At 39.6% G+C, this 20,844-nt stretch overlaps 1 long non-coding RNA gene across 9 annotated transcripts in view; it reads right to left on the bottom strand.

Moving 5' to 3' along the window:
* LOC144930208 (uncharacterized) overlaps nt 1-20,285 on the bottom strand; it is a 140,508-nt gene extending 120,223 nt beyond the window's left edge. For 5 of the 9 annotated variants that reach the window (XR_013635318.1, XR_013635319.1, XR_013635322.1 and 2 more), the window contains exons 1-2: nt 20,180-20,285; nt 16,026-16,124 (exon numbers count right to left, since the gene is read on the bottom strand). This is a non-coding gene — a long non-coding RNA (uncharacterized LOC144930208). Of the gene's footprint in view, nt 1-13,225; nt 13,295-16,025; nt 16,125-20,179 lie in introns of all 9 variants that reach the window. The other 4 variants (XR_013635316.1, XR_013635317.1, XR_013635320.1 and 1 more) reach the window with 1 other exon arrangement.
* Between the last annotated feature and the right edge of the window lie 559 nt (nt 20,286-20,844).

The raw sequence follows: 20,844 nt of genomic DNA, 5'->3' as shown, positions 1-20,844 counted from the left end.
TTGATCGTCCAGTGGCTCCACTGGCTGTTTAGCAGGCTTCCTGCTTCTGATGTACTTAATTTTTTTTTTTTTTTGCTATTACTTTTTGAGTCTTTGGGTAGCTGTTCTTCAAATTGGCCTTCCTAATTATATTTTTACGCTTCATTTGGCAGAGTTTATGCTCCTTTCTATTTTCCTCATTAGGATTTCAATTCCACTTTTTAAAAGATGCCTTTTTGCCTGTCACTGCTTCTTTTACTTTGTTGTTTAGCCACGGTGGCACTTTTTTGTTTCTCTATGTTTTTTAATTTGGGGTTTACATTTAAGTTGAGCCTCTATTATGGTGTCTATTGTGGTGTCCTGCGGTTTGCAGGAATTTTGCTTTTTGTGCTGTACCTTTTAATTTTTGTTTCACTAACTTCCTCATTTTTGTGTAGTCCCCCCTTCTGAAATTAAATGCTACAGTGTTGAGCTGCTGTGGTGTTTTCCCTGCCATAGGGATGTTAAATTTAATTATATTATGGTCACTATTACCAAGCTTTCCAGCTATATCCACCTCTTCAACCAAATCCTGTGCTGTACTTAGGACTAAATCAAGAATTGCCTCTCCTCTTGTGGGTTCCAGGACTAGCTGCCGCAAGAAGCAGTCATTTAAGATGTTAAGAAACTTTATCTCTGCATCCTGTCCTGAGGTGACATGTACGCAGTCAATATGGGGATAGTTGAAATCCGATATTATTATTATTATTGAGGTTTTTTTTTATTTTAATGGCCTCTTTAATCTCCCTCAGCATTTCACAGTTACTATCACCATCCTGGTCAGGTGGTCAGTAATATATCCATACTGATATATTCTTATTAATAGAGCATGGAATTACTATCCATAGAGATTCTATGGTACAGTTTGGTTCATTTAAATTTTTTACTTAATTTGATTCTACGCTCTCTTTCACATATAGTGCCACTCCCCCACCAGCAGGACCTGTTCTGTTCCTCCAATAGATTTTTTACCCTGACATTACTGTGCCCAATTGATTATCCTCATTCCACCAAGTTTCTGTGATACCTATTATATTAATATCCTCATTTAATATGAGGCACTCTAATTCACCCATCTTATAATTTAGACTTCTTGCATTGGTATAAAAAGCACTTTAAAAATTATCACTTTTTACCTGTCTGTCATTACATGATGTAATTGAATGAGACTTTTTTTCATGACTGTTTCTCATCAGATCCTACCCGTGTTTTATCATCTTCCTTCCTCTCTCCTGTCATAAATATAAAGGAAAGGGTAAACCCCTTTGAAATCCTTCCTGGCCAGGGGAAAGCTCCTCTCACCTGCCTAGAGGGGTTCTCTATGTTTTTGAATCTAATTACCCTGTAAGATATCTACCATCCTGATTTTACAGGGGGGATTTCTTTATTTCTATTTACTTCTATTTTTTATTAAAAGTCTTCTTGTAAGAAACTGAATGCTTTTTCATTGTTCTCATATCCAAGGGTTTGGGTCTGTGGTCACCTATGCAAATGGGTGAGGCTTTTTATCCAACATTTCCCAGGAAAGGGGGGGTGCAAGTGTTGGGAGGATTGTTCATTGTTCTTAAGATCCAAGGGTCTGGGTCTGTAGTCACCTAGGCAAATTGGTGAGGCTTTTTATCTAAGGACCATGGAGCCTGACCCTTTCAGACACATGTCTTTGATTGAGAATCATCAATAAACATTTATAATCATTCATAGGTTTTAAAGCCAGAAGGGACCAACATGATCATGGGATGGGATTCAAAGAGGGGACTTTGGCATTGCCTAATGAACTTTGTAACCCTGAGTTAAGCACCCTGATTCCCTATACAATGTAGGGGTAGAGTTATGTACTTAAAGGCATTCACAAAAGTCAACATGCTGACTGCAGAGATACCTAAGGAAATGCCTGGAAGATGTGTATGGCCTAAACGTCACCCTTCAAAGAGAGTTGGGCTTTTAACTCCAGGCCAAAGGGAGGCAGTTCTCTCTGCTTAGTTCACAGCTGTGAAACCCCTCTCCCAGTTTAGTGTTTTATATTTGGGGTGGGGGGCAGGGGAGTTGTGGAAAAGCAGGAAGTGGTTGTACTCCCTCCTCCACATCCACACACCCATTAGCCCAGTGGTTCTAGCACTCATGCAGAATGCAGGAGGCTTGGATTTGACTCCCTATTTTGCCTGCTGTGAAGCAGAGACTTGAGAAGAGAGGTCCCGGGCTATGACACATTATGAGGTAGGTCTCCCTAAATCTTTCCTGTTGGAGCTTTCTCACTTGGTATAAATAATACATTTTGGAATTGAATTTAATGGAATGAGATTGCCATTTAAAGGGCAGGTCTTACAGTCCTACTCAGGCAGGACATGCACTGAATGTTGTCCAGGATGTGTATCCATTTCTTTGTAAAGTAATGAATCCTCTTTTACTCATCAGACTTACGATATTTAGACTTAATATGAAGATGTTCATATTGTTTTAAAGGCAGAAGGGACCATTAGATCATGTAGTCTGAAGTTATCCTAGTAATTTTTAGCATTTGGGGTCTTTCCCTCTCTGATGGAACTATTGATTATTAGTGTTTCTGTGACAAACTAGAGAGGTACTCCAGCATGCCAGGGATTACTGGGTACCTGCCTATCATGTGGCTGATCTGGGTGGAGTTACAAAAAGGAAAGGAGAAGCTGGTGGGAAGAAGGCTAACTTCTGGGAATAGGGCCTCCTCTCTCGTACCAGCTGGTTGAAGAGGAAGGGCCTTGGCTAGGTAGTAGTTTGTTCTGGTCTTCAGCTTGTTGTTTTGTAAATAATGCAAATCCTAACTATAGTTGGGATGTATTTTTCTTTACCTGGCTGATGAATCTTGCAGATTGGCTTACAATGCCCAATCCAGTTTTGGGATCTGTTACCAGATTTGCCCGTTACTTTGGGGTCCACTCATTTATTAGGATTACTTTTCTGCTGGTGTGTGGTGGGTGTGTGTGTGTGTGTGGGGGGGAGTTCTGTAATTATATTAATGTACTGCTTGTGTTACTTGTGTTTTCATATGGAGCTCTACTTCTCCCTTCTGCAAGTTCCCTCCCAGTGGAACTATCCTGCAAGACCTAGGTTCCCCAGGGCTGGGTTCTTCCAGCCTCAGAATCAGATGAACACACACACCACACACCACACACTCACTCTAATAGAGTGCATTTGAGCAGACAGTCAATCAACACTCCCACACTGACCCCTTATATGCCCCTGGACTCAGCAGGCTCAGTCGAGCAGCACTTCCAAGCTGCCGCCCTCCTATGCCACAGGTTCAGCGCGTCCCTATCCTCACTTTCATGTTACAATTGTTCTGGTAGTAACCCACTTGATGAGCAAACCCCATTTTGGGGAGCTACAGGGATCTTTAGCTTAGGTAAGAGAAGCGTTGTTGCAGAGCAAATGGGGAAGCTAAAAACACAAGAGAGAAGCAGCCAGCTTAACCATATCGCCAGGTAATAACCATACAAGGAGAGCCAAACTAACAAAACAGTTACCATATTAAATCTAGCTTAAATCTGATTACAAAAAGTCAGGTTTAGAAGACTATATCTAGAGTAGGAAAAAAAAAAAAAAAAAGAGAGAGTTGGGTTCTCACCACTCTGTGAAACTTGAACCGGTTGGAATTCCCAGGTGGTGGTGGTAGCTGAGGGGCTGGAGTGCTGGAGACAGGGAGAGCTCCCAGCATGGTCAAGAGAAGATGACGTCCCAATGGAAGTGATGCAGATTTTGGGATCCAGGCATCAGAACCCTTATTTGAGCGTGGGTAAGGGTTTTTGTAGAGAAACAACTATGATTCAAGGGAGAACATTAGATTTGTTTATGGGTAAACTGATGGCTCAAGGGCGTATACCAAAGTTGTTTTGTTCAGGATAGACAATAGGGACTGATCATTCCTTGCTCTGGGCGGTGTTCCTTCGTGGGAGTTCACAATGCAATTAGGCAGCTTCAGTATTTTGGATACCAATAAAGGATTTATAACTAGAATTGGTCTGAAACTACTGAGAAGGGTGTATGCAGGTGTGGATTCATTAACATCTGGAGCAGAGATCCCCCATCATGCAGTGCTTCCCTACTTTTCTGGTCCCCGAGTTCAGTGCGGTTCTTGCCTTGGAATCTCTGCTCTCCATTCTGTATGCTAATGGAGATGCCTCCCTGTCCCATCTCCAATACAAATGAGGCTTGGGTAGTTGCCTTAATCCTGTCACCCTTGTCCGGAGGAATTAAGGTGCATCTCCCACTGTCTTTTCATTGCTTTTCGTAAGTTTTTCTTCTGATTGGTTTTGGTTCAAGTAGAGGCTGGAGTCGGGGATGGAGGGCGTCCTTCGTCAGTCACACAGGCTGGATACTGTGGCTTGGTTCACCAAGAACACAGAGCTGACAGATCGGGGGGGGGGGGGATGTGAATCTTCTCTAATCAGATGCAAAAAGTTCTCTCCAAAACCATCTTTTCTTTAATCAACTAAAACGGTGTTGCTGCTAAGCAGGATCTTGGGATAGATACACTGCATTCCATGAAGAGGTTTTGACATGCAATTTAAGAAATATCTAGGTGCTTACTGTCTTAGACTATGGCAGTGAAAGAGTTAGTAAGATTTTCCCCCTCTCTTTGACAATGAAATACATAAAATATGTGGCAGCACAGCTTTAAAAAAAAAAAGCTAGGTCATGCCCTTGCTCTCTATTTATCTCCTCACTGTTCTTGAAGCCATTAATAAAAGACAGCACTGACAGATTTCCTGCTGAGTAGGCAGCTGTAGGCAGATCCTGACATAGTGAACTGAGTTGGAGATTTAATACGGCACATAAAAGTTCTGTATATGTTTTGGTCACATCACTGATTACAGAGATTGCAAAAGTAACTTTTTGAAATGGGAAAGAATGACCCTTCAAGGAGTTGAGGAAATATTTAGGGAGACTCCAGCCACAGTGAAAAATCTCAGTACCTCAAATCGAGATCAGCCAGTTGCAATTTAGAGGGAGGAAGGAATGTAACATTGCAATTTTTCAGGACTCAAAATTGATAGGCTCCTTAAACTAGGACAAACTGTACACATTTGTATAGCTACACATCTGTGATGGATAACTGTTAATTGATACGATAGCTCACTTCAAGAGTCAAACTTTATATTGACTTTACTCTTGTACAGGAAGATCAACTGCCTATCAAACTAGTGTAAACTGGAGGTTGCCTATTGCAATTGTAGTGATGGAGCACACTGAGGTTATATTGGTATTTTGAACCATGTTAATCTTGACCTGTCCTTTTCACATCACTTGTAAAATGAACTCATACCAACAGTAATCAAACATGAGATTTCCTTATGAAGATTTAGTAGTGATCATGGCAAAAAAGCAAGAATAGTTTAGTAGTGAATACTCCATATCAGGAACAGAATTAGGATAATTCTTTCTATATACACATCCCTTACCAAAGTTATACAACCTATAGTACACTCAAAAATGCAAGGTCTGTATTTTAAGGCAAGGTCAAAAGTAGGCAGGCAGTGGCAATCCAGGGCCTACAGTAGTAAAAATAATTTTAATATTAATTTAATACTGTTATATTATCTGAATGTTTATGTAGAACATAACATGTATTGCATTGACATAGCACCTTTATTCCAAAGATTTCAAAGCACTTTACAAAATGTGGGCAAGTATAATTATTCAGTATTTACAGGCAAGAATACTGAAGTTTTAAGTGACTTGTCAAAGCTAATCAGTGGCAGATTGTGAAATAGAACTAAGTACCAGTCACCTCTTCTAGTATGAGACAATTCTGCCAAATGTAGATTTGTCCTTGAGCATGAAAGGAAGTAAGGGACTGAGAGTAGGTTCAGTAGGAAGTTCTTATGGCTAGGGTCAGTTGATGCTTTATCTGTTGACAAATATTATGCAGTAATAAAAAACTGAAGTTACACTTTTCGGTTTACTATTACAAAACATTAGTAAAACAAATCTTTAAAAAAGTTTTTCAAGACTCAGCATAATCACAGACCAAAACCTAAAATGTGACTTCCCAGCTTTGTTAAGAAATTTATTAGAGATAGTGTTTCTGGGGCCAGTCTCTCTCATCTGTTTTAATTATGGCTTCAGACAGTTTCAAAAGTCATCATGGGTATTCTCTCTTCATTTTGAAAAAACATTAAGGACATGGGGAGGAACAGGAGAAATGGAAGATATTGAAGAGCAAAAAGAAATAGAAGAGAGGAAAACAACTCAGAAAAGAAAACTGTCTTCAAGAGAATGGAGAGCAGAAGGAAAAAGTGTTAGATTTAATGCTTTATAATTCATTTTTTAACCTAACAAACCCCAACTCAATCTCTATTCAGTGAAAACTCTCACCAAAGTTAAACCAAAGAGTTCTGAGTATGTGCTTCATGCACACACAGATGCTGTAACCTTCTTGGGAAAGTTTGTGAACTCTGACTTTGAGTTTGAGTTTTGAATTTATAATGGACCTTTAAACCACGTGGATTTCATATGGCCTGAGTTTCTTACAAACAATTTGTGCAATTCTATTGGGCTAATTCTAGCCCCACTTCATCCTATATTTAAAGCATAAAAAACATTATTTGAGTCTGAAGAGAAAATATTGGAAGAGCTACTTTGACGGCTATAGATTGGGTGTGTTGGTATGGAATTATATAGCTACAGTAGCAGTCACCTGTAAATTCATGCCCTGACCAGAAGAAAATTACAGACAAGTTTAAGGAAATGACTTAGACTAGAAATATTATGTGACAATCTTTTCAACCTGCAGTCTGCTGTTGAAACTGCACCACAGGAAGAAGGTACAATTCTGGAAGCTTAACACTTACAGGTGCTAAGGGAATTGACCTTGCTATTATGATGATTGATGTTCAGAAAGCAGTCACGTACTACTGGAATCAAAAGCCATCCCCATCAGAACTGAGTTCACTAGCTGACAGTGTGCACAGGTGAAAAACTGGGAAGCCTGTCTACTCTTTAGAACACTTTGGGGGTCTCTGCTTTGAACTCCTCATAACAGATTTTGTTGATTTGTTAATTTGGATCAGTATCCAAGGCAAGAGAAGGCTGACCAGTCAAGAAGAGCTTCACGCTCTTGGACACTGTCCCTGAAGCCTGGAGAGGGAAAAACAGTTCTTCATGTGAACAAAGTCTATCCCAAAACACATTCCCAAACTGCAGGCAGAATGTAAGGTTTGCTGAACTTTGTCTTCCCTGGAATTCTTCACTGGTAGAGTAGTTTCTACACTACACCTCTATTGTCTTGTATCTTTTACATTGGCTCAAATATGGTCATGTATTTTCTTCCTTGGTATGACATACTAGAGAATTACCATTGTCTGTAGATTCAGATTGAACAATGGATGAATATACTGGCCAACTGAACTTTCCCTTCTTTTGTTGGTGTTGTTCTCCAAAGAAAACAACAATCATGATAAACATTTATACAGTGGAGTATAACTGGTACTTTAATATTCAACAAAACAATAAATCAGATCACACTTAAAGTACTAATCAAAACGGGACTCAGGTAGAATTTTCTTTAAAGAAAGGGAAGTTAATAAACTTTAAATAAATTGCCCAGTAGTAGTCAGTAGGATAAATAAAAGAAAGTTGGGCGTTTTATTTGTTTGCAAAGAATGAACTAAGAATGGGTGTGCATTCTCTCCATGGTTTAGATAGACAGATAATGTACAATATAGCTTGATTCTGGCTTTAATCAGAGCAATTAATGGACCCTGTGATTTTCTAGTTCATATATATTCATGTGTTCCCAATCATAGGTACCATCTTCATGAGTTGTCAGAGATACTCGACCCCTGCTTCTCCCCAGGCCCTGCCCCGCCTCCACCCTTTTCCCCATGCCCCCAGCTCTGCCCTGCCTCTTCCTGCCCCGAGCTGTGCCCCTTCTCCTGAGCACATCCTGCCCTCACTCCTCCCCCTAGTGCCTCCTGCATGCCACTGAACAGCTGATCATGGTGGGGGAAGAGCTGATTGGTGGCCCGTGGTGGGGGAGAGGTGCTGGGAGGAAGGGGAGGCCCTCTGGTGGGTGCTGAGCAACCACTATTTTTCCCCCTGTCAGTGCTGGAGCATCCATGGAGTCAGTGCCTATGTTCCCAATTAATATATTTGAAATGGACAGACACCAGTTAGTTAAGTTCAGTCTTTTACAGAGGATCAGTGGCATTAATGTAACACCACCACAGGTAAAATTACTGAAAATTGCACATATGTCCAGGAAAACACAGATATTAAGATATATGAATCTTTGCTAGGAAAGTAAAAGGGATAATTCCAGCTGTATGATTTTCAGCTAGCAATGGACCAGCCATAAAAAGTCCAGCTTTTCTATAAACCAACACTTACATTTCAGTATCAATTAACAGCAAAGCAAGATTTTTTTTAATAGCTAGAAGTTTAGATATTTCAGCATATAAGCCTCATCCTCAACCTCCTTAAACCCAGAGTCTTTCCCCCTGTAGCTAAGTTCCAGAATGCTCTCAAATCCTGTTTCTTACACTCTCTTCTTATTTGTGTGTCTTTTACTACATACAGACAGACAAATTGCTCTCCCAAATCACCCTTATGTCCCTGCCCAAAGTGTTTGACTAGTGATCCCATCTGCTCTTTTGATTCAGCCTCACTCCTGAGCTGTCAGTGGACCCCTATCCAGCACTCTCACAATCCTTCAGCACCCTATTCTCCTCATTGTCCTCCAAAGCATTTGGTACTCTTAGCCCCACTTCATCTTCTCTGGTGCCTTCTTTTCCATCAACCAATTAGAGGAGGCTGCATCTTCCTATATAGACACCAACCACTAGTTTGCTTGGTCAAGACAGACAAACTAGACAGAAGAATTATTAAAGGTATATGGGGCAGTTGAATATCAGTATTAAAAGGAGCAACTAAAAATGTACGAAGATAGCAGAGGATGAAGTTTTAAATGAGCAAACAGCTCAGAACTGAGTCACGTAGGACTTTGTAGTGGTGAGTTCTGGGAACACAGGAACAACTGCTGCTAGAGACTGAGGTTATATTTACAATAGAGTCTACATTCACAAAATGACTTGGGTATCTAACTACCACTCTGCCTAATCCAATGTTGAAACTATTGCATTATGAATCAATGAAAGAATCAATGTGAGAAAGCAAGTAAACATGAGAATGTGTAGCCTGGTCCCAAGAGCACTCACCTGGGTGGTGGGAGACCCCAGACCCATGCCCTCCTGCCTCAATCCACTGATTTTTCCAGAGTGGCACAGCTTGAATAGATGTGACTGAGAGAGCACTACATCAGAATATCCCATTATCTACTAGCATGGCACTCACCTTAGAGGTGGCAGATCCCTGTTCAAATCCATTCTCCCCTCAGGTGAAGGGGAGGGACTTGAACTGGAAGACTCCTACATCCCCTGTGAGTATCCTAGTACTGCTGAGCATCCCCAGACCAAAGTTTCTTTGTGAATCGAGCTCTGAATTTTCAGACAGGGATGGGGCTCAGGACCCACCCCTTACCTGGGCATTCGCCCATTGACTAGCTTACGTGGGAAGCTGCCTTGTGGGCTGGATTTTGTGAATTCCTTTCTTTCTCTTCCCATTCATTGTATGGAGAGCCTAGGTGCCCAACCCAGGCTTTGTGAATCCCAGTGATTTCCCATCAACCTAAAAGTTACGTGTGGTGGTGCTCAGCACCATCACACCTAAATTTATTTGTGAATCTAAGAGATAAAAAACAGAGCGTAGGAATTAATGATCAGTTTTCACAGTTGAGAAAGATAAATAGCGGGCTCCCCCCAAGGATCTGTACTGACCAGCCTATTCATAAATTATCTGGGAAAAGGGGTGAACAGGGAGGTGGCAAAATTTCAGGTGATTCAAAATTATTCAAGATTTTGCAGTTTGCTTTGGACTGAACTGAGTTACAAAGGATTCTTACAAAACTGGGTGACCGGGTAACAAAATGGCAGATTCAATTCAGTATTAAATGCTAAGTAATGCACATTGGAAAACAATCCCAGCTATACATGCAAAATGATGGGGTCTGAATTAGCTTTTAACACTCATGAAAGAGATCTTGTAATCAATGTGCAGCGGCAATCAAAACAGCTAACCAAATGTTAGGGACCATGGTACGCTCACACCTTAAATACTGTGTGCAGTTCTTGTCTCTCCATCTTAATGGAAAAGGTACACAGAAGAGCAAAATAAGTGATTAGGGGTATGGTACATCTTCTGTATGAGGAGAGATTAAGAAGACTAGTATTGTTTAGTTTAGTTTAGAAAAGAGACAGCTAAGGAGGGGATATGATAGAGGTCTATAAAAATCACAAAGTGTTATTTAATTTTTCACATAACACAAGGACCAAGTGTCACCCAATGAAATCAACAGGCAGCAGGTTTAAGACCAATGTAAGAGTGTATTCATGTAATGCACAGTCAACCTGAGGAACTTGTTGCCAGACAATGTTGCGAAGGCTGAAAGTAAAACTGTGATTCAAAAATAATTAGATAAGTTTGTGGAGGATAGGTCCATCAATGGCTATTAGCCAAGATGATCAAGGACATAACCCCATGCTCTGGGTGTCCCTAAACCTCTTACTACCAGAAGCTGGACTGGATGACTGGGGATGGATAACTCAATAATTGCCTCTGAAGCACCTGGCACTGGCCACTCTCAGAAGGCAAGATACTGGGCTAGATGGACCATTAGTTTGACCTAGCATATCTGTTCTTATGTTCATCTATCCCATGGTAATTAACTACATTCTGACTTGTTGGCATGTTGTTGCATGTTAGCCAAGCCCACTGCCAAGAATCCACTGCTTAGCCACACTTGTGCCATATGCAGCATATCCATATCTACACTGGCACTGTAGCTACATGTATTTTGTGTTTGGATTGTGGGGTGCACATCCCAAGGTCTTTAGCACTTGCCATCTGAAGCCACATCAGGAATTAGCTTATGGTGTACTCTGGGGGAAGAAAGTGAGGAAAACAAATGATAGCAGAAAATTAAGTTTCTATTGATATGGGATCATTTGTAAAAACAGTTTTCTATAATCCTAGTTTCAGGTTTCAAAATTTCTGCCTAAAATTTTCATTAATAAGCACTATGGGCCATATTCATACATGGTATAAGCACCCTTAAGTCAATGAAATTATACCAGGGACAAATCTGGCCTTGAGTCTTTCCAGTTTATCAATGCTAGAGTAAATTCTAGGTTTAGAACTTTTATATTAAACTAAAATGTACCCCGTCACTCACAAGCCAGTCTTGAGACTATACCCAATTTGTCAGTGCTAGGGTAAGTTCTATGCTTAAAGTATTTATATTAAACCTAATATATGCCACTTCTCACAAATCAGAAACAGTCTCAAAGCAAAATTCATCTTCGGTATGACTCAACTGACTTCACTGTGTTTATAAAACAGAAATGAATTTGGGCCAGAGCCCTTATTAATGTAAAGTTTAATAATCAAGTACAGTTGAGAGATATAGCCATATATATCTCCAGGTCAGATGTGGGTTCACACTTTCACATGATCAACTATAATTAGCTACTGTGCACATTCATGGCATTCAGAGATAAGGATCAAGATCCTTGACTAATATTCATTTTTTAAAAAAAATTCTTTCCCAGTACAGTCTGAAAAGATTAGATTTAATTGCATTTTTTAAAAAAATCCAATATAAACTTCAAAACATTCTCTTGTTACAGTACTTGCAGAAGACACTATCCAGGTCACACTTTCATGAGCTCAGCTTTTTTCTTGGCAAACAGCATGACAAGCAGGTTAATAGATGAATTACCCCCTTAATAATTGGGTATTCTCAGCTTCAATAAATCAGCATTCTAAGTTTAGAAACACTTAGCAGAAGTCACCTTCTTAATGTTACTTTTATAGCAGATACAACCTACTAACCATCCAGTACATCTCAGAACTTTTTTTTAAAAAACCTGTACTAAACTGGTTCCTGTCTCAGAATCCTGTATGTTACTGAAATCTGAAGCTATATCAATGCCAATCCTAGTCAGCCCTTTCATGGGCACACACTTGGGTGGCAGAGGGAAGGAAAGGGAAGCATTCTAAAGCCCATTAGATTTTCACAGCAAGGAACAGAATTGTAGCAATTCACTCAGGTCAAAGTTGCTTTTGAGATACTCCAAGGACACACAATATCCCAAACGGGGCAAGGAGATGTGTAAAGTAGATGGAGTCATGGCTCTGCCTTGGGAGGGTCGGGGGGAAGGGGCAAGGAGGAAGTCATGACAATCTGTACCAATATGTTCACCCCTTTTATAGAGTTATGATTCATACTTTGTACAAAAATGTCTTGTGAGGTATCATTTGAAAACTCCATTTACTGATTATTGTACTGGTAAAATATCGGTGGCAATATTGTATGTAAAAGTTATAAGATTCTACTGTATTATATTACTAAGAAATCACAAACCAGTTCTCCAGAGACAAAAGGCTGACCGACCCCTCAGGCAAGCATCAACAAAATCAAGTGGACCATCACCTGGTTAAGTAGCCATTTCTTGGCAGGATAGAGGGTGTGGGCACAAAATAAAAATAAAAGTCTATATCTTGACAAACAGACAGCTTGGGGTTCCTGTCCACACAGGCTTTGTCTCCGGAACCTCAGCTAGAGATGATTCTCAAAGAAGAGAAAATATAAGGGAGAGCAAACACCCCAAATTATTCCTCCCTTTCTCTCTACCCATAGCATCGAAAACACCTGAAGAACAAGGGAATCAGCTTTGGACGGGGGGGAGGGATCCTCACCCAAAGAATTCAGCCAGTAAGACTGCTAGAACACGTGGTAAGAGAGACTTTGCTTTGAATTCACTTAGCTTGTTAAATTAGGCATTAGTTGCTTTTTACTTTTATTTTCTTGAAAACAATTGAGTTTTATGCCTCTTTTGTTGAAGTCAGTTAAAATCTTTCTGTAGTTAATACTGGTTACCTAACCAGTGTGTTTGGATTGTAGAAGTGTTTGGGAATAACAGGATTTGTGCATATAATTTTTTTATAAATAAAATGACAGTCTTTATATGAGCTTGTATTGTCCAGGAGAAAGCTGGGCAGTACACGATGCATGTTTCTGGGGGAAGTTTGGGACTAGGAATTTCCTGGTGTTACTCTGCAGTGTAATTCAAGGGTGGCTGGCTAAAGCACTCATACAATATAACTGGGAGTAACTTACATGTTAGAAGCTGTGTATGAGCTGACCAGGAGTGGATGCTCTCACTGCAAAGCTGTGAAAAAGACACCCCTAATTGGAGAAGTGAGGGGAAACAGCTATTCATCAATTCAAATTGTATCCTGAGTAAGGTCACAGAAATATAGTGTTCATTTAGCCCCCCCCCCCCCCGCACACATCACCTTGGCGGGCAGGGAAATTTCTGGGAGTCAATTGATCAACACCATCCTCAAATCAGTGATGTGCCTTACATCAAGCCCTTAATATGCTACATATTGTAAGCAGTTTTCCTATCACTGGGAAATAGACACAAGCAATATCATACTCCACTATCCTAACAGAACATCTTAGAACAGTTCCTGTTCTCAGTTGAATTCAATGGGAAAATATGGGCATAACCAGGGCAGAATTCCACCTGTCATCTTTTATTCTCTTCCCCCCTGCTAAAAGCCCTAGTAAGAGGGTGACATTATTTGAATTAGGATATAAGGAATGAAAAAAGGAACAATGGATATCTTTTAGACAACATCAGGCCTGGAGGAGGAGGGTAAGAACAAAATATCCCTGGGCCTACTCGCAGAGTACTCAAAACTACATGATACCAGGGAGCTGTTAAGTATCCAAATCTCTGATAGGTAAACTGCCAAACATACATCAAATTGGTTCCTAAATTATATCAAAAGCAAATTAATTATTTAAAACATACATCTCCAACTACAGTATAAGACAACCAGGATAATTTACACATCAGTAAAGGTCTAATTTTATTTATATCTTCAAATCAAGATGCTATACATTTCTGGAAGTTAAGATTTAGTCATATATAAGTTATTGGGCTCAATATAGGAGAAATTGAGTGAATTTTAGTGGCCAGTGATATACATGGGGTCAGATTAGCTGATTTAATGATTGCTTCTAGGCTTAAACTCTATGAAACTATGAGTGAGAAAGTAAGAACAAGGGAAGTTTGACTCACAAGCTGAGCTGGTTGAAAGTTTGAGTTGGAAGTCTGTGTTTCCTCAGAAAATACTGATTCACCAAATCCAAAATGTTTTTGAACACATCTTGGGTTGTCAATTTTGAGAAAAATCACAAGAAAACTATGTCTGGTTACTTGGTGGATTACTAGGGAGCCCAGGATTCCAGGGTCCACAATTCTAGGTAGGTCTGCCAAGTGAACTGTTTTGGGAACAGGGACCCTAGGAATTCTGGGCTTCCTGCCACAGAGCTGGAATCCATGGAGAAGTATTTCTTTCAGAAACACCAATGTCCATGGACTAGCAGCTTTCTGAAATTGTCATGGTTCTTGTCAGTTTTGTAGCTGCTCACCATTGAATAGCAGTGGTGAAACTGTCAGATTGCTTGGACATAATGAAACTTAGAAGAATCAATTTCATAGAGCTGAAAGAAGAGAATGGAGAATTATTCCTTTCAGAAAAACCATGTCTCAGTATTCCTGAAATGAACTTTTTTAGAAACGTGTGGGAAATTTCAAAATTTTCTGCAAACCTGAAATTCTGAGTTTTATCCAATTCTACTCACAAGCTTTCTTGATCCAGCATTAGTTCACAGAACAGGTTCACAACTGTTTATATGTCAGGAAAGCAGATTGCTTAATTCCTCAATGTTGGCCCTCTCTTGTAGCCACTAGTATCAATGGCTGAACTCCCATTGACTTAACTGCGAGCATGTTTGCCCATATTAAGTAAATTCCACTTGTTAAAATATGCTTTAGTTAAGGTGCAATAGATTATAATTACTCTAAATAAGAGGAATGCAAGGGGCAAAAAGGAGCCAATGTGATTTAACAAGAGACTGCTGAACAGTTTGAGGTTTTGAATGCCCTGTACTGCAAATAGAAAAGCCAGGAGTCAACCAAACAAGAATGCATAGATTAGGTTAAGGATTGTTCAGGGGAAAAGAGAAACATCACAAAATGTATAATGAGAAAGTGCTATTCAAAGGATTAAGTGGAATAAGATCAGCTTGTATAGCTATGTCAGAGGAAAACTAACCAGAAAATAAGTTTATTAATAAAGGAGGAAGAGATTGAAATTAGTGATTCAACAATGGCTGAGAAAATAGATTTTTACAAAGTAGTTCATTTTCAAGATAAATAAATGCAGTTTGGACAACCAGAAAACAGTAAGCTTCTATATAAATAGCTATTTTTTTTATAAATCAGGTAAAGGAATTCTTGCAAAATCTGAACATATTCAAATCAGTGAGTGCACGACATTCTTCCTAGGATACAGAAGGAATCAGCAAGTGTACTCACTATGATTATTTTGATGGTTATCATAAACTGAGTATTGACTAGATGGAGAGAAACAAGTATGGTACCACTATTCAGCAAGGAAAGAAGAGTGATCCTGGTAATTGCCATCCCTAGTAAGAAAGCTGAACAAGGGAGCTGAGCAAGGGCTGCAAGATTGTGAGTAAGGGATTGAGATCACTTATAGCTTTGTTATTTATATGTTATGTAGAATACATACCATGAAATAAATAGTAATACTAAATAATTTTCTGTTTCTAAAGCACCTTTTATCCAAGGATTTCATTGTGGCAGATTGAATTATTTTAAAAAAAAGCCCTCAGGCTACTGTCAAAGAGGAACTGGGAGCTACAATTAGGATGTTATAGGAAGAGAAATTGCAACAAACATATTTCTGGGTAGAACTTCACAATGTCGTTAATCATGATAAAAACATTTGTTATGTAGTAGGTAGTTTATGATGAAATGATACAACTATACATCTCAACTCTAATTACAAAAAAAGTCATGCAATTGTGGCTTACTTACTCTCTATTGCAATAAGCGCTTGCAATTCATTTTCCATCACTTTTGGAAACCTGCTATAGACGGTTCCAGTTAAGGGATGCACAGTGAGATACAAGTCACCTGTAAAAATAAAAGTCACCCCATGTGAAGAATACTAGCTACAGCATTATGGATACATACACTGAGGATGCCACAAGGTAAAAATTATTCTATACCACACACAGTTCAGAATTTGACCAGCAGAAATAATATCAGCATTCTTTATTTCAAGAGTTAAAATATGTAACCTTGAGGTAATAAGCAAGGATTATTGCTTGCCTGAGGAAAAATATATTAGATGTTATCCTACTGATTACAAGAGAGTATTGAAAATAGTACTGAGAAATGGAAGGAGAATGGTAGAATCAGCTATTGAATTTTAAGGGGAAAGACAAGTTAAAGCTGAGAAGCAAGTTCTTGTCTTGAGCTGTAAGTAGTATATAGAAATATGGTACCAGAATACAGAGAAGGAACAGTCCCAGAAATATGTCAGTAATTGTAAGGCATTCAATTTCCACAAAAGATTTGAAAAAAAATTAGCTTCGCTCCAGAGTTAACAGATATTGAAAGGAACAGGAGGAAAAAAATCTGGAATATACATAGAAATAATAAAGAACATATGAACAGATGGATTTTCCTCCCTACCCCGCCAACTTGTTCAGCAATCCACCATTGAATAATGGCACATCAATGGATATTAATATTAAGGAAAGAAAAAGAAAATGCCACTAGACATATTAAAAAAATTCTGTCATACAAAATTAGTCTGCATTAATGAAAATCTCTTTTAAAATTGTCAAAGACCACCAGGAAGTACACTAAGTATAATTTTTCCAATATGTTTTGAATGTATGTAGATATTGGCATGAACCAGGATTAAATGGAATGAGTTTGACCTAGGTCCAAGTGAAGTGGAAGTGGATGCTGGTTGGCAGTGGGAAGCACTTTGAATAAATGGCAAGAGCTATGATTTCCTCATTCAGCTGTCCATCATTTATTAAGGTAGGTTACATTTTGGGGGTTCTACCATGTTCACTTATGCTCCTGAATACACAGATATGAACAGAGGGCAGGAATACTTCCCCGCAATCTTTGGCTAGCCAAGACTTTCTGATATAGGACTTATTTATGTAAGCTGTGTGCCTCTAGGCTAGACTTTTGGAGTGTATTCTACATCATATTGGCCCTAGAGGCCATCTGGAAACTCCATTGGCTCATAATTCTGTCCAATTTACCTTGATCACTGGTCTCTGATGGAGATTCCATCACTGATTATTCTCTTGGGTGTCTGACAGGGTGCTATCAGCAGCACCTGATCACTGACATTGCTGAAGCTTGAAGATGACTGCAGGCCCAGCTGGAAGCAATTTCTGTTGGGGGATTATTAGCACATGGGTGGCAATGATTGAACTAACAAGGTAATTGTGAGGATATATATCAGAGGAACAGGAAACAAGGGGCAGCTCAGAAGGTAAGCCTGGGCTGAGGTGTGAAGGTGGTATGGAAGTCTGCATCACACTTACTTTGTAAGAAAAGACTAAATAGATGTAATTTTCAGTTCAGGTAAACATACCTGTATATTTGACACAGCAAGACCACGTGAACCTACCCGGCACTAGAGTACACTGGGTAGTGACAAATGCGCTGTGATGGTATTCAACAGGGCTAGTCAAAATGTTGCCATTGAAATGAAAATGTTTAATAGAGTGCATTTTCTGCAGAAAATTAGATTGTTCTTTGAAAAAAAATCAACTGACTAAAACCCCATTTTTCTTCAGTTTGGATATGCTGCCATAGTGCCTCAGGTCTCATTCTCCTTTATTGGCTAGGCTTTCTTGTTAGACTATATAACCCATAACACACCATGGGCAGGGCCTCCCATAAGCCCAAACTTTATTGCCTTTAAGGTGCACAGAAAAACCTTAGACCTTCTTCCATAACTTTGAAAATCACCTCAGCAATTTTCCCCCTTTGATTCTAAGTATATTGTTTTGGGTTGGGTGTTAGCACCACCTTTCATTTAGGATGACTGTAAAGACATGAATGAAATAATAGCAGTCTCCAAGCCTATAATAGGAAAATGTGTCTGCCAAAAAACAAAAGCAAATGCAAATTTGCCGAGAAATTTGAATGACAAGGGTGGAAAAGTTAATTTGTATTGCTTACTAGATGTAGCTCCGTCAGAAGTAGCATGGGTATGTTTACCTGAGCTGAAAATTACATCTTTTAGCTCCAATGTAGTTGAACCCAGAGATAGCACACAGGAATCACAGAGATACACAGCCTGGACAAGCATGATGTGTGACCCTGAGAGAAGGATAGGGATAGGGCTTTTTGGTTTGGTGCTGGCTAATGAGACTTGGGGCTGTAAACAAAGAAACCGTCATCTGTTTGATTCCTTCTGTGTTCAGGGAAACAGGACTTTGCACAGTGCTCATAAAAACAACAAAATTGCATCAAAGACTATATCAGACTCATTAATTTCTCCTGCTAAAGAGAACAAAACATAACAGCCTAAATTTGACTTGCATCCGAAAAAGTAACACGATATAAAGATGTCAGTATTAGAAATGGATCAGCCATTTAGGTTTCAGGTCTGGAGGTCCTTAAGCAAAATTGACACTGAAATAAATAGTTGTTTAGGTAGGAAACTTCAAAGGAGCCCAAGGAATTCTGGTCAGGGCCCAGATTCTATTGAAATTCAATGAGACTGAGGCACTGAACTCCCTAATACTCCTTTGAAAAGCTCAGCCTTAGGTTGAATGACAACTGAAAAATTGGCTGTAAATGGTTAAGATGAAGTTAGGATCTTTTTTTATAAAGTAATCAATATATTAAAACAAAATATGCACTGTATAGTGTTTATATAGAAAGGTTCACCCTTTGAAATGAAAAGGATTCTTGTTTCATATCAATCACATAAGATTCTCATTAAAAGTTATATGGTTAGAAATATTCAACTACTTGAAGGATTTAACTATTTATGTCTCAGTTTCTCTCTATATAGTACAGTATATTATTTGGTATTTCATTAATTTGTCAATAACATGAACATGTGAATATCTTACCAAATTAATTCTAAAGCCATCATCTTTATTTTACTGTGTCTATAGTTTTAGCTTGGTTTGTTGTTTGCTTGCAGTTGTGTTACAGTAAATGTATATGGCAAAAAAATATTGGATGATTCTGACAAATAAGTGATGGAAAGCAACTCTAACTGTTGGTAATGCATTAGTCCTGTACTGTCAGGTTACATTAGTGGCTCTGTTTAGTTAGTATGTCTCTGCATTGTGGTTGAAAGAAACATGCACACACAAGAGGTTAAAAACCAACATCCTTTGCTGTTGAAAAGTACTTCAGACTGATTTACAGTAATGCTCATGGATTTGTTCTATTCCCTACACAATGCTTCTCTTATCAGATTGCTTAAAATGAAGACAATAGATTTCCCAATGCAAGCTGCTTGTATCCAGTAGGTATTTGCAAACAGTTAATGGAGTTATTAGATTAACCATTTCCTATATAAATTAGTGGAAATCAATATTTCATCAATGAAATCCATAGGATTCCATAACTATCACACAACAATTACATAGAAATCCATGTATGTAACTGGTGTGGCAAGGCACTCTTTCTGCCTCTCTAGACTTAGCGCTCCCTCCTCTGGTAGGGATAGGGTTTGGGGTAAATCAGCCCCGCCCCCCCTCTGAAACATGTCTGTCTTCCCTCTTCTGGGAAGTCTCTCAGAAACAAACCCTGTAGACCTTTGGGGCAGGCCTGAGGAGTGCTCCTCTGCCAAAGGAAAAAAGTCTATAACACACCAAAACAAAAGGGGAATACCTTGCCCTGTACCCCTCCATGGGGCAGGCATTATCCTGTCACTGGTCCCAGGGTGTCAGTCCTTCCCCTAAACAGGCACTGGGTTTTGGGTGTCTCCCCTATGGGGAGGAGCACAATCTCCTTGCTGCCTCCAGCCTTGCAGCAATTTCTCTCTCCCTGCCCTCCTCTCACCAGGGGAGAGATTTTAACAGGTTTCAGGAAGCCCTTAATTGGACTCAGGTGTCCTTAATTGATCGGAAGTAACCCCTTCCCCACTTGTAGGAAAAAGGGCCTTTAGCATTCTAGGGCTAACATACCTGTTTTCCCAGACCCTCATGCAGCTGTCCGGCCTGACTGTCACACTGGGTGAGCGATTCTTGAGACTGGTTAGTTCAGGGATTGGCAACCTTTGTCATGCAGCCCATCAGGGAAATCCGCTGGCGGGCCAGGCCAGTTTGTTTACCTGCAGCAGCTGCAGGTTTGGCCAATCGCAGCTCCCACTGGCCGCAGTTCGCCGTTCCAGGCCATTGGCCTGGAACGGTGAACCACTGCCAGTGGGAGCTGCGATCTGCCAAACTTGCAGATGCTGCAGGTAAACAAACAGTCCCAGCCTGCCAGCAGATTTCCCCGATGGGCCTCATGACAAAGGTTGCCAATCCCTGAGTTAGTGAATTAATTGTTTTCAAGAGTGATGTGTTGAGTTTTGGATCCTATTCATTTATACAGAGCTGTGTTAGGAGTTGATTTCTCTTTATTCTTATAGGGATGTGCTTGCTAAAAAGGGAAGAAATCAGGGTTTACTCTACAATTACAGTTAGGATTGAATTAGAATGGACCCTGACATTGAATGATGATTCAATAGCAGTACTAATTGAATAAAAAGATCATTGAAGAAGAGGTTTTCCAAAGACTTTTGGAAAATGTAAACAAAAAAGCACAAGAATACTGGCTCAGCTCTCTCTCTCCACTCACACACTTTATA

Source organism: Lepidochelys kempii, chromosome 2, assembly GCF_965140285.1.
Source record: "Lepidochelys kempii isolate rLepKem1 chromosome 2, rLepKem1.hap1, whole genome shotgun sequence".
Taxonomy (NCBI): Eukaryota; Metazoa; Chordata; order Testudines; family Cheloniidae; genus Lepidochelys; species Lepidochelys kempii.
This window is presented reverse-complemented; position numbering and strand designations above follow the sequence as displayed.